Genomic DNA, 14534 nt, shown 5'->3' on the forward strand with positions numbered 1-14534 from the left:
CACTTTTGCCCTTGTTTTGGACTCTAACTTGCATGATTTGAATGGAACTAACCCGGACTGACGCTGTTTTCAGCAGAATTGCCATGGTGTTATTTTTGTGCACAAATAAAAGTTCTCGGAATGACCTAAAACTTCATGGAGAATATTTTTGGAATAAATAAAAAATACTGGCGAAAGAATCAACACAAGGGCCCACACCCTTTCCATGAGGGTGCAGGGCGCGCCCCCCTGGGGCGCTCCCCCTGCCTCGTGGCCCCCTGAGGATCCACCGACGTCAACTCGAACTCTATATATTCAAGTTCGGGGAGAAAAAAAATCAGAGAGAAGGATTCATCGCATTTTATGATACAGAGCTGCTGCCAAGCCCTAATATCTCTCGAGAGGGATGATCTGGAGTCCGTTCGGGGCTTCAAAGAGGGCTGATTCGGAGTCCGTTCGGGGCTTCGAAGAGGGGAATCTGTCACCGTTGTCATCATCAACCATCCTCCATCACCCATTTCATGATGCTCACCACCGTGCGTGAGTAATTTCATTGTAGGCTTGCTGGACGGTGATGGGTTGGATGAGATTTATCATGTAATTGAGTTAGTTTTGTTAGGGTTTGATCCCTAGTATCCATTATGTTCTAAGATTGATGTTGCTATGACTTTTCTATGCTTAATGCTGGTCACTAGGGCCTGAGTGCCATGATTTCAGATCTGAACCTATTATGTTTTCATGAATATATGTGAGTTCTTGATCCTATTTTGCAAGTCAATAGTCACCTACTATGTGTTATGATCCGGTAACTCCGAAGTGACAATAATCGGGACCACTCCCAGTGATGACTATAGTTTGAGGAGTTCATGTATTCACTAAGTGTTAATGCTTTTGTTCCGGTACTCTATTAAAAGGAGGCCTTCACTACAAAAAAATACACTTCCGTGATGATACGTGTTTGTCACAGTAGGTCGCTTTTTTTGTCATGCATGTACATCCATGACAAATTTATGACAGAATCAAGATAGTCAAACTTGTGCTGTCGTAGAAGTGTTCCATGACATTACCAAAATTATCATCACGGAAGTGTCCACTTCCATGACAATAAAGCGCGCGTCACAGAAGTGCTTTCATCAAGGGAGACGACACGTGGCATCCACCGTAACGGAACGCCGTTAAGCTATCAGGTCGGGTTTTGGATCCGATAACCCGTTAACAGCCCCGACCAATGGGGATTTTCCACGTGCAAAATCATCATTGGCTAGAGGAAACACGTGTCGGCTCATCGTTGGGACAGATGTCATCCACTCACTGGACAGAAGGTGCCTACGATACGTCGACACTTGGCACGACCCAACAGTGGCCCATTCCTGTGAAAAGGCCGGCCAATTTGACTTGGTCAAAAGCTGGCGGGCCGGCCCATGGAAAGCCTGTTAATGGCTTGTTCGCATATAGCACATTTACAGCCCGCTAATCCAAGGCCCGTTATGCCCTATCCGAATTAGGCCCAGTAGCGTCATCTGGGCCGTCCAATATGATTCCAGCCCGTTTTCACTTCTGGCCCATGTATAGCCCATGACGTCTTTCGGCCCATATGAGGCCCTTTGTAACTCTTGGCCCATTAGCGGCCCGTGCTGAAACTGGCCCATAATGAACAGTGTATTACTTTACACCCATTAACGGCCCGTGGTGAAACTGACCCATAATGAACAGTGTATCACTTTATACCCATTAACAACCCGTTATTCTGTTGGGCCATTTCCAGCCCAAGTTAGCTTTCGGCCTTCTGAGGGCCCATTTATTCTTGGGCTCATTTGTAGCATTCGGTTACTTACGCCCGTTACTGTCATTTTCTGTTTGTGGGCCAAATTCAGCCCGTCGTTACAGTCGGCCCGTTTGCGGACCGTTAGTCTGTTGGGCCATTTTCATAGCATCACCAAATACGGCCTATTAACGGCCCGTTATGGTCAGCCCATAAAACGTACGATTTCCATTAAAGGCCCATCCACAGCTCATTAAAGGCCCGTACAAGACCCATAAATGAGCCGGCGGCCCATGGATCTTACGAGACGTACAAGGCCCATGGATCCTACGAGACGTAGAAGGCCCATGGATCCTATGAGACGTAGAAGGCCCATGGATCCTACGAGACGTAGAGGGCCCATGGATCCTATGAGACGTAGAAGGCCCATGGATCCTACGAGACGTAGAAGGCCCATGGATCCGACGGCCCGTGAAGGGCCATGGTCGGGCGAATTGGCCCCCGTTTGAACGATATAGCATATTCAAAGAATTATCCTACTCAATACTATCACCTCTAAAAAGCCTACACTATTACAACAAAGAGATCAAGGCATAGAAAGGTAGAATAATCCTACACTATACAATAAAGAAATTACATCCGATTATACCCACTGGGCATTATGGTTCGGCACAGGTGATAATAAAGCATACACAAAAAGCAAATTACATACACTGAGCAAATACAGCTCATACATCATGGACGCGCATCAACTTAACTCCGTTTGAACTATAATCTCTTCAGAAAATAGGATTGGCCGGATTCAGATAGCACAAATTTCAGTCTGCAAAATCTCCAATTCCTTCATGGTTACCTCAGTGTCTTGTTTCATATTTTGACTCCTGCATCTAATACCTGCATGTCCAGTCTCAACTTGTTGATTATACGTTGACAATCATGTACACATTGTCTTGCCACCTCTAGTTGATGCTCGAGAACATCAGCACATTCCAATTCCAATCCATAATCATTCGGTAATGGACATGCCGCACTGCTCGCAGATCTTTGTGTTGATGTCACTTCATCCTAAAATGATTCTGTAACTACACATGACTAGGGCAAAAATATAGTTACAACAGTGAAGCGAACAAGACACTATTTTGCACTACATGGCAAAACAGCACTAATAGTAATGTTACACGTCACTTTCAAAAAAATGTTACACGTCATGAAGCATAAGCAGGTGATACTTTAAAATTATAAAAAAGATAGTCTGTGCAACCTGCATACAGAAATCCCTCTTAGCTCACCAGAGGGGCATGATGTTGGGGCCCAATCGAAAACACAGACAAGTTACAAATTTAGACAGCACGTTGCGTATAAGTAAGCAAGCAGTTGGCCATTCTGTGCCTCAATTAAAGTCTTAGGGAGCATAATGAACAGCAGAGGGTTTCATACAAACATACTACAGCAGGCAAAACTATGCAATCATTAGCGTAGTATAAACTAGATTGTGAGCCTCATGCAATAATAGTTGGTTAATAGACTTCAAAGCTTCAGGCACACTTCGGCAGAGCAATTAAATGGTAAGGCCTTTAATTATGTCAACTAATAGTGATACAAGTACCGAACATCAGGCATGATTATTTGGGCATCTCATTAACTAAGGACAAATAAAGCAATTGAAAAGAGAAAATTAACTATGCCTAAAACAAACAACGAATTGAACTGTTGAGTTGCATACAATGACTTACCTTAGCAGGTTGAAGAGGCTCAGCGCAACTCCTACTTCTCTTGCAAGGCTCCTTCCTAACATCTTGTACTTGGAAATCCTCAATCTTATCTTCATTGCACCCCCTCTGCAAGGTGACACAAACTAGTTACTCGTCTCCTTGGAAGATAAATATGCATACTTTCCAGTCTGTGAACACAAAAGAATGAGATTATAACAAAACAACACCACATAATGAAACATGCCGCATCTCTTGCACTTGCACACAATGAAATGAGCATTTACTATGTCTACACTATGTAAAAACTAGGCATACCTTTGAACTGGATCTCCAGGTACTCTTGGAGAGCCTACTGTAGTGTACAACCAAACCTTCATGTCACCTATGAGTTAGACAAGGCCCCACTACAGCATCCCTTAGTGTTTAAATCATTGACAAGCTCTGTTAGAGTGTTATGTCAAGAACAGCAAGTAATCAAAGCAAACAGTCCTAGTATGGCTGGCTGATGCAAACAAGCAATTGAACAGATGTGTGAGCAAATCTTACATATCAAGAAAAGAATCAAAGAAGGAGGCTTAAAGACCATCACTTGACTGGCCAGATTTAAGGGGCATTTAAACATCATGTGCAACGTATGAACTAACATAAACATTGCATATTTCCAGATTCTACAATGGAATGCACATGTATTAGGTTATGGCATGTATGATGATGCCTAAATGTACAGATAGCAGGAAGGAGTGATTCATCATTGCACGGACAATTGAATTGCAGGTTAAGGGCCAGTTCGATTCCGCCTTTTCAGGGCATATTGTCAAAATAAGCCATAAAAGATGTAAAGAAGTCATTTTTGAGTTATGGGCTTGGGCTTAACTAATTTCGCTTTGGAGGGAGGTGTTTCGGGTAGAACCTCACTAAAAATTCAAGGGAAGGGGACTAGTGAAATGAATCTGTTGTCTGCCTATATTACACTCGAAATGCAACTGCTGACGCCTGTGTCACACCTGACCCTCAAGTAAAAACAAACACGCAAGCATTCATTGCCCTGCCCGCTTGCATCTCCTCTCCCCTTTCCACTATACGATGAATTGCTATGAGCTGCTTCTGCTGCTGCTATATGATGCATTGCTATGAGCTGCTCCTGCTGCTGCTATATGATGAATTGCTATGAGCTGCTGCTGCTGTATGATGAGTTGCTATGAGCTGCTGCTGCTGCTGCTCTATGATGAATTGCTATGAGCTGCTGCTGCTGCTATATGATGAGTTGCTACAAGCTGCTCCTGCTGCTGCTATATGATGAGTTGCTACAAGCTGCTCCTGCTGCTGCTATATGATGAATTGCTATGAGCTGCTGCTGCCGCTCTATGATGAATTGCTATGAGCTGCTCCTGCTGCTGCTATATGATGAATTGCTATGAGCTGCTGCTGGTATATGATGAATTGCAGACTGCTGTTGCTGCTGTATGATGAGTTGCTATGAGCTGCTGCTGCTGCTATATGATGCTTTTAGGGAGTGCTGCTATACGATAATAACCAGCCACTTGGACCATCGAATTTCAATAAATAATTGTTCTTCATTTAAATGTGGGTCATGCGTTCTTCGTTTAAATTAGGCAATGAGATCTCTATGGAAAATATTGACCAAAGTAGATTGTGCCAAGTAGATGGTATCTTTGTATTTGCATTTTGAGCAAATAGTGATGGTCTATTTTCCTATCATATTAATTACTGCACTGGGTTCAATTTGTGATGTTTGCAAGTCAAATTAATTTCTATATGGGTAGCAAAATGAAAAAAATATAATGCAATCTAAACTTTCCACTGATCATACCAAAGATAAGCTAAAAATGCAATGAAAATAACTGGTTGGCTTATTACATGGAGCTTATATTCACATGTGCTTATTTTCTTAGGATAACTCGTAATAATTGTCCCTAAGAAACTTGGCTAATAGAACTGGCATACAAATAACATGTCACGATGATTGCAATGGAGGAGTGACGTACCATGGCACACTGTATAGGCTCACCACTGCCTCTCCTTTTTTGCGATGTTCCATGAAATTGCCACATACATCTTGTACTTTTTCATTGTGTAACCCTATATGCAAGTTGACACGGCTAATTTCAGACATCTCTACATGATACTACATTGCATATCCCTTGCGCATATTTAAACCACCAATTAACGATTGTCTGCGTACCATAAACTAGCCATGACTCTATATGCTAGACTAGTAGGCACTCTAAGGGAGCCTAATGTAGTGCACTGGAATTCCTACATGCCACCTACGATTTTGTGTAATGTACTGCCCCTGTTCCTAAATATATGTCTTTGTAGAAATTCAAGTATGGACCACATACAGATGTATATAGATGCATTTTCGAGTGTTGAGTCACTCATTTTGCTCCGTATGTAGCCTATAGTGGAATCTCTAGAAAGACTTATATTTAGGAACGGAGGTACGAGGTAGTATCATATATGACATCTACATATCTAATTTAGTAGCCATTAGTAGAAATCATTGTCTGCACAAAGGGATTACTGGTCGAAAATCCTAGCAAAGCACGCTGGCAGGCACAGAACAATACAAGAGAGAGAGAGACGCGCTTACAAGATCATAGCAATGCCCCAGTCCAGGATCTTGGTTGGTCAAGCTGTTAGATCCAGAAGAAACATCGTCCTTGTAGTTTTTGCCAGCTGCATAACAGATAACAATGACCGGTTAGTATATTTGAAGTACATCGGACAGGTGATGCTGTAGGGGTTTAAAGGTGACAGGTACTTAGGCCGTGGCGGGTGCTTGGCATCTCTCCAGACTATGGGAATCAGGTTAGAAACATCGAGGGTGATGATGATGCGCTGGCTATCGGGGTCCATTAAGGAGATCTAGAACCGTCGAGTAGGGTGTTTGTGGAGCGGCTCTAGTTGGGTGGACTACGGTGTGCATGAAGCGGATCTATGGCCGTGGACGAGGGCGTAGGTGAAGCTGCTCCGGTGGTTGAGTTAAGGATGGTGTTGACGATGCGGATCTGCGGCCATGGACGGGGCGTCAGAAGCTACTCCAGTGGTTGGGTTAAGGGTGGTGTCGACTATGCGGATCTGCGACCATGGGTGGGGCGTCAGAAGCTGCTCCGGTAGGTTGGATGAGGGTGCGAGGAAGCGGATCTGAGGCCGTGGACTTGTGAGTTGGCAAAGCGGCCCCAGTAGGGTTGAGAATGATATATGTGAAGCTACTCCGGTAGGGTTGAGGAAGGTGTCGGCGAAGCGGCTCTGGTAGGGTTGAGGAAGGTGTCGGCGAAGAGGATCAGAGGCCATCAATGGGGGCGTCGGTGGGGCGGCTCCGGGGGGTGTGGACGAAGCGTCTCCGGTGGGGAGTATGAATGAGCCGCTGCAGATGCGCGGCGGTTGACGGGAGTACCGGCGAAGCAGATCCGGCGCCGTGGACAAGGCCGACACTGAATGGCCTGTGGTATAGTGGTGGATGAGCAGTCTACTTGTTTCTAGGGGAGGTGGGAGGGGTAGATGCGGCCGCAGAAGCAGATCCGGCAAGGTGGACGCCGCTGGCAGTGAATGGGCTATGGTACGCCGGTGGATGAGCAGTCTAGGGTTTCGAGAGGGGAGGGGAGAAAGGGCAATGAAGTACGAATGGCGTGATGTAAGATGCTCTGGTGTTGTGGAGTTAGTCGTTTTTGCGGGAGGGGGAGAGGAAATGGGGGTGCCGTGTAGTGGGGGAACCGGAAGTTACCAAAGCAGCCCTGACCTATCATGTAGATGAAGGCGGTATTGTAACTGTTGGTCTCCATGCACCAAGGACAAAAGGGGGATTTCGCATGCTAAAGACTAAGGTGGCAGAAATTTTAGAAGGAGGCGGGAGATTTTGCCGCCCTCGGGATCGTTCGTATCTAGTTTCAACTAATTTTGGACCGTGCTAGCGGGAAGGTCATGCTAGACTGTGTACACAGGGCACGCGTCAGCAGTTAATAACTGGTGTGAAGTCCACCCCAGAAAAAAGACAATAACTCGGGATGATGCACCGATAACTTGGACGTTCACACGGGTGCGACCAATCGTACGGGTGTAGTGGCGCGTTCACAAAAAAGGGATCAAACGCTCAGCCAATGTATTTCTTGTGTAAATAGATAATTTAGTGCCATTGGTTATTTACTTTAAACATAATGCATTGACGTGTTAGTGTAGAGGCGCACAAAAAGAAATGGATATTGTAGTCAGCTACTTAAAAGTATTACCTCATATGATTACATAGCCTCCATTTCATAAATTGCGTACCCGTTGAATTCATATATGAATATTACATATATTAATTCAAGATAGAAACTTAAATCATCCAAGGCTAATGAATTTGAATGCAAGAGTAACAATGGTGCATGTTCATGATAGCTACATTGGTTGTTTGAAGAAACATTACTGTAACTTTGGCATGCACAACTAAAAAGGCTTATTTAAATTGAAAAAATGTGATATGTGTGTGTCCAATCTTTATAGCGTTGAATCGATATTGTACCTTTGGCCACAATACGAAGTAGATATTGACTTATGTTCAAGCGATGCACGTCCACGATCGCTAGATAGTGATACGTAAATGAATTGTGCAATCTCTCTCACAGCATACATATCTCATTGCCCTGTGGGCATCGGAATCACACACGCGCACTTCGTGTATTTCTCTCCCTCCGTAAGGGTTAAAGTCGTCTTTCTACCCCGTCCTACAAGTCTCTCACACAGAAACACACACGCTCTCTATGTCTAACATGCCCACCCCTTTAATTCCGCCCACCCACAGCCACTAATGTCTCTCACACATATGCTATCTACCTATCCCTTAATATAGCTAGATATGTGTCACACAAACTTCTTCTCCCTACTAGCAAGATGCCCATGCGTTGCACGGAACATCAAGATGCATTTGTATGTGAAGTTTATCTTGTGGGAGAAAAGGATGAATGAGGGAATGCCTTATTTGCAAATGCGGAGAGGGGTGTGGGTATCTTTTTGCAAAATTGCCATAGTTTCCTTCCTGTCCGTCGGATATAAATTGGATGGCCTATATTGCAGGATGGCAGGAACACCATCATCACCAACTCTGTTTTTTATAGGAGTAGAGATATGTGAGTGTCACTGCCCCCCCCACACCCACACTTCCCAACACCGAAGGAGTAGGGTGACACCTCAATCTTGATACTAATCTATCGACTGGCTTCTCTCTCAAACATACACACACACACACACACTACCCGGCACCGAAGGAGCTAGTAGGGTGGCACATCGATCTTGATAATAATCTATCTACTCCTCTTTCAAACACACACACACACACACACACACACACTCACTCACTAGTTGTGCCTCTGTGCCTACCGTGCACACTCTCGATACGTCTTTCTCTCCCTCCCCCCCAACAATGACAGCAGAACGGTGGCAACACGATCTGATCATAATATGTCAGTTGGTTTCTCTCTCAAACATTGTGTCTCGGTGCCTCACTCGGTAGCCCCTCGATATGTAGACTTCTCGCGCGTGCACATCTATAGTGACAATGACGCTGAACCCAGTGTGCCTTGTTTTTACTGGCCTCATGTGATAGTTTTCACCATGTTTTCTGTTAATTAACAAGGCAACCTTTTCTTTGTTACTACTAGTGAATCTGAAATCATTCGGGGTAGACATAAAATATATCACTTCAACCCAATTATCGCAGCAACTATTTTAAAAGAAATAAGCTAGCTGCCCGTGCGTTGCACGGAACATCAAGATGCATTTGTATGAGTAGTTTATCTTGTGAGAGAAAAGGTTGAATGAGGGAAGGCCTTATTTGCGAACGTGGAGAGACGTGTGGGTATATTTTTGCAAAATTGCCATAGTTTCTTTCCTATCCGTTAGATATAAATTCGACGGCCTATATTGCAGGATGGCACGCGCACCATCATCACCAACTCTGTTTTCTACTCCCTCCGTCCGAAAATACTTGTCATCAAAATGGATAAAAAGAGATGTATCTAAAACTAAAATACGTCTAGATACATTTCCTTTTATCCATTTTGATGACAAGTATTTCCGGACGGAGGGAGTATTTGTCTTTTTAGAGATTTCAACAAGTGACTATGACCGGACCTTACCAACATACTCAAAAAAGTAGTCCGTCATTTTGATGTTACCCTCTTTTCTTGGCGGTGCAGTGCCATCTGGATACCTCATAAATAAATAAAGTACTACATGATACTAATATATGATACATGGCGCAGGAGTACTAAGTATTATTAATACAGTTTTGCTAGAACTCATCTAGATGAGATATAATTTGGTCTCATTCATCTTTTATAGCCATTGGATGTGATGCTATATAAGATGCGTGTGTGCTGACGTGGGTTGTATTTGTTCTTGTGCAATGAACTGACCACTGCATGTCATGTTTGATAGTCTCAAGTCATTAAAAGCATACATGCCCCACATCTCTTCTTGGTTGATTCCTCTATTTATGTCAAAAAATAAGAAACAACGTGAGATTTAATGCACCACGCCTATGTGTTTACTATTCGGTTTTCGTAAGATGACTTAATACTCACCTAGATGGAGGGAGTATTCGATTTGACAGCGGGCGGCGCAGTTCCCGATATGGCTTTAATGCAGACGAGGGAGGGAGTAGCGGTTCCCGATATGTTGAACGGCCAATGCATCCTTCTTCAATTAATGCATGAGGGAAGTAATGGGAGGTGGTCCGGGAAAAGAGGCTGCACGATGTGAATGCAACGCAGTTTGCCCTCATTGTCCTCATATAAAGGCGTCCCTCCATTCCAATGCATCTACCACATCGTACGCACCTAAGCATTTGCCTAAGCACCTACACTAAGCGCAAAAGAGCTCACTCCAGACCCATGGCGGCGATGCTCGTGAGCGGCCAGCGGCTGCGCCAGATGGTCGACGACGCCGGCCTGCGACATGGTGCCGAGGATCTTCTCCAGACGGTGTTCGAGAACGGCTGGTGGATGGCCGCCTTCGACGCCAACTACGACTCTCAGTTGGACCAGATGATCGTTGCCACCAGCAACAAGTTCACCGTCCTCAAGAAGCTCGCGGACGACATCGCCGTACTCCTCCATCTCGCGCGCCCGGGCTCCTCATTGCTTGCCACCCTAATCGGCCTCCATGGCCGGAACCTCTTTCAAGCACTGGTGGCCCTGCGACTGCCCGCCGACGCCACGAAGAATGTCCACCTGGAGGTCGCGCTCACCGCGATGCGCCTCACCCTGCAAGAATTCATCGACCTACACATCCACATGTACGAGGAAATCGTGTACATAGGTATCTACAAGGCCAGTGAGGATGCTACGATGTTGGCCTTCCTCAATCGGCTGGAAGCCTTGGATGCCTTTGCTGAGAAGCACCTCGACCTCGCCACAAAAGTCGCTGCTCCTTAGCCGCCGGTCGGTGGCCCGGCGCACTAAGTTGAGGAGGAGGAGGTCGTACGTTCGTGGATCCATCTTTCTTCTTGCCTTCTGTAACCACCACTGCGATCACATCATCATGGCCTTAATTCTTATTGTGTTGTTGCATTCTTATTCCAGTCAACACCGACATGTGCGATCCCTTTGCTTAATTATATGCATCACTGTAACTAGTACTCCATCCGTCAATTTATAAGTTGTGCTTACCTTTTCCATCAACTTCGTGCAACGCGCGGGCATCTTGCTAGAAACACTAGAATATGTCTATATAATCCGTATCTCATAGTCCATTTGAAATCTCAAAAAGGACAAATATTTAGGTACGGAGGGAGTAATATATTAGGAGTATATCAAAACAATAGTGGTTTATTTCAAGTTTGTGAACAAATACTACTAGTCTAATACTTTGGATCCGTCGCAACGCACGAGCACATTGCTGGTAAAAGGAAAAGGCCCGCCGCATTCGCGTCGCACCCCCACATGCCCGGGAATCGGGAGTACAACACGGCCCGTCCGGCACGACACATGGCTTAGGGATGACGTGTTGCCTAGCATTTTCACTTTCATGTGGGACCGCCGTTGAGCAAATCGACACCCCGCCCGCCGCCGGGTTGGAAAAAAGGAACGAGGGGAAGATCTAGCTGTAGCATGGAAGCCAAGAAATTTGGTGTCAGACGGGGCTCGTTGATAGAGTAGGAGCATTCTGTACTAGTACTACTCCTACTAGTACCAAGTTTGTACTCCTAATACTATATTACTAGTACTACCACTATACAACTAGTAGGTATGTGCATGACACAACATCGTAGGTACAAAAAACAGGAAGATCTTGTTTTGGGTGATTTATCTTTTTTTTCAATCAATGTAGTATGAATAATATGATGTGGGGGCACCCATGAAGCTTATGTGGCTTCATTGCATGGCTACGGAAGGTTAGAGAAAAATTAATAGATAATGTGTTTAGAGTGCACTCCACTAAATAGATATATATATATATACTTTGGATCCATTGCAACGGACCGGTACATCTATATCTATACCCCCTATATAGTGTGTGAAAAACTTTGAAAGTTGGTCATTGGATGAAGCCAATCTGACGGTACAAAGATGGCAAATCCGAGCACTACTGGCCGTTGGATATCATCCACCAGATTCTGCCACATGTATAATCTAGAAGACTCCATGGTTGAACTTAATTCATGACTAAGGGCCTCTTTGATTCATAGGATTGCAGAAACACATGAATAGGAAAAAAGTAGGATTGGAATGGCATGTTCATTGGATCCTATAGGATTTGAGTTTGTTTGATTGTGTCACATGAAAAACAAAGGATTTCTTTGAAGAGGTTGGAGTGCATGTTAGAATTCCTGTGAAACGTAGTACAAATGAATCCTTAGGAAAATATTCTAGATGATTCAATCCTACGAATCAAACGACCAACGTAGGAAAAATTCCTAAGGATTCTAATCCTTCAAAAATCCTATGAAAATCCTTTGAATCAAACAGACCCTAACTTTGCCACAACTAAGCTTAGGCAAAGTTATTAGTTCTTCAAAATGAGAGAAACAAGTTGGAAAGCCTAAGGGAATCTTGCCCCATTTTTTGTGTGTATGTCATGTGGGGCCTTAGTGTGGCTTGCCTAAGGTGTGGCTTGAATCAAACACTCGCCTAAGTTAATCAAACTTGCCTAACCTTAAATTCCACCAGATTTTGCCACATGTTAGAATCCAGAAAGCTCCACATGTAGAAGCATAATGCACAAACCACCAGAATCTCATGCGTGCAATGCACATGTACCTTACTAGTACTAGTTGGTAGTAGTAAGAAACAAATTCCAGTTTTGGCACGAGCTCGTACTGCGGGAGCACCATAAGGCCTACCGCAGGAGTTACATTTCCCCTTCGGGGCCCATGGGACCTAATTTCAGTGGCTTAGTGGTAGAAACAAGAAACGTGATGGTCGCCATGGTTTAACTTCCATGGACAAGCTGTCATGTCTGCTGACACATGTATATCAAAACTAGAGTGTTTATATTTCAAGCACGTGAACAAGTATTATTCTACTACTTTGGATCCATTGCAACGCACGGGCCAGCACATTGGTAGTAGTAGTGTCCATCTCTATCTCTAGAGTCCTTCCCTCGTTCATCCTTTTCTCTCACAAGATAAACTACTCATACAAATGCATCTTGATGTTCCGTGGAACGCACAAGGATGTTTCCTTGGGGGTCTCTCCAGTGTGGCATGGCTGTAGTTGCAAGTTGACGCCCCTTGAGATGCCGACGTTGAGGGGCACTCGGATTTCCTTCGATGAGTAGGTAAGATGAGTTTGATCACGTAGTAAATTCATTCTAAAGACTACTTCCGTGTCCATTTCCTAATTCTCCCCCTGCCCACTGTTTCACAGGTTAGGCTCGGTGCGAGTGGATATTGGCTTGCATATATACGTGAGGGTACCAACATCAATTTGCACAACATTTACAACAGTCAAACGGTTCCCGTAGAACCTTTGTCCAACATTGGGATCATCCATGCAATGGGCCACCGCATGAATTGGTACGATGGAACCACTGTGATATTGAATAAGATAGCACGAACCTTGCACATGGCGGTCAAAGGCGGACCATGCTGTCTGTGGCCGATTTCTTGCCGTACGAGTAGGAAGACGCTGTGCTCCTTTCTAACCGCATTTTCGCGGTGACAAACCAAGGGACTTATTTTGTATGGGACACATCCTACGATATACTCCCTCTCTCCCAATTTATTTGTTTTGAATCTTTTCATTCTATAAGTTTAAAATTCAAATTTAGAGCTCCCCATCACATGTTGAGATTACAATGTCCATTAAATCGTTGCGTGCATGTATAGTAAAGAAACAAATCTCGAGTTTGGCACGAGTTCGTGCTGTGGGAGCACCACAAGCCCTGGCGCAGGAGTTACATTTCCCTCTCAGGGCCGTCGGGACTGAGCTTCAGCGCCTTACTACACCTACCTTTGAGTCAATAACATGTGGACCCGATAGGCAGAGGGGCAGTGGGGCCAAGAGGGGTGAGCCGCAGGTCGGGGGACATGTGGTTTCATGGGTTCGAGCGGCGTCGTGGGAATCGTGGGTGGCTATGGTAGAAACATGATGCTCGCCGCATTTTAGGTGGCCCACATGTCATGCACACAAAGGCAGAGGGGCGGTGCGGCCGAGAGGGGTGAGGCGCACGTCGGGGGGCGTGGTGCCATGGGTTGGAGAGGCGTCGTGGGAATCGCGAGATGAAACGTGATGGTCGTCGTAGTTGAACTTCCATGGACAAGATGTCATGTCTACGGACACATGCACTGCATACCGATCACTGGAAGGAGTAGCAGAGAAAGCTATATATGCAGATAAATAGTTCCTTATAGTCAAGCAGACCCACGCTACTACTCTGTTCCAAAGACATGCACACCATCAAAATAGTCCATCTATATCAATATACACCGAGAGGGAATAATTCTTTTACAAGAGAGGAAATAGTTCATCCATCCATAATGCCCTCCTACTGGTGCAGCCTTTTCTTCTTCTTTTCTTCTTCTTCTTCTTCTTCTTCTTCTTCTTCTTCTTCTTCTTCTTCTACTACTTCTTCTTCTT

This window comes from Triticum dicoccoides, chromosome 2A (assembly GCF_002162155.2).
Source record: "Triticum dicoccoides isolate Atlit2015 ecotype Zavitan chromosome 2A, WEW_v2.0, whole genome shotgun sequence".
NCBI lineage: Eukaryota > Viridiplantae > Streptophyta > Magnoliopsida > Poales > Poaceae > Triticum > Triticum dicoccoides.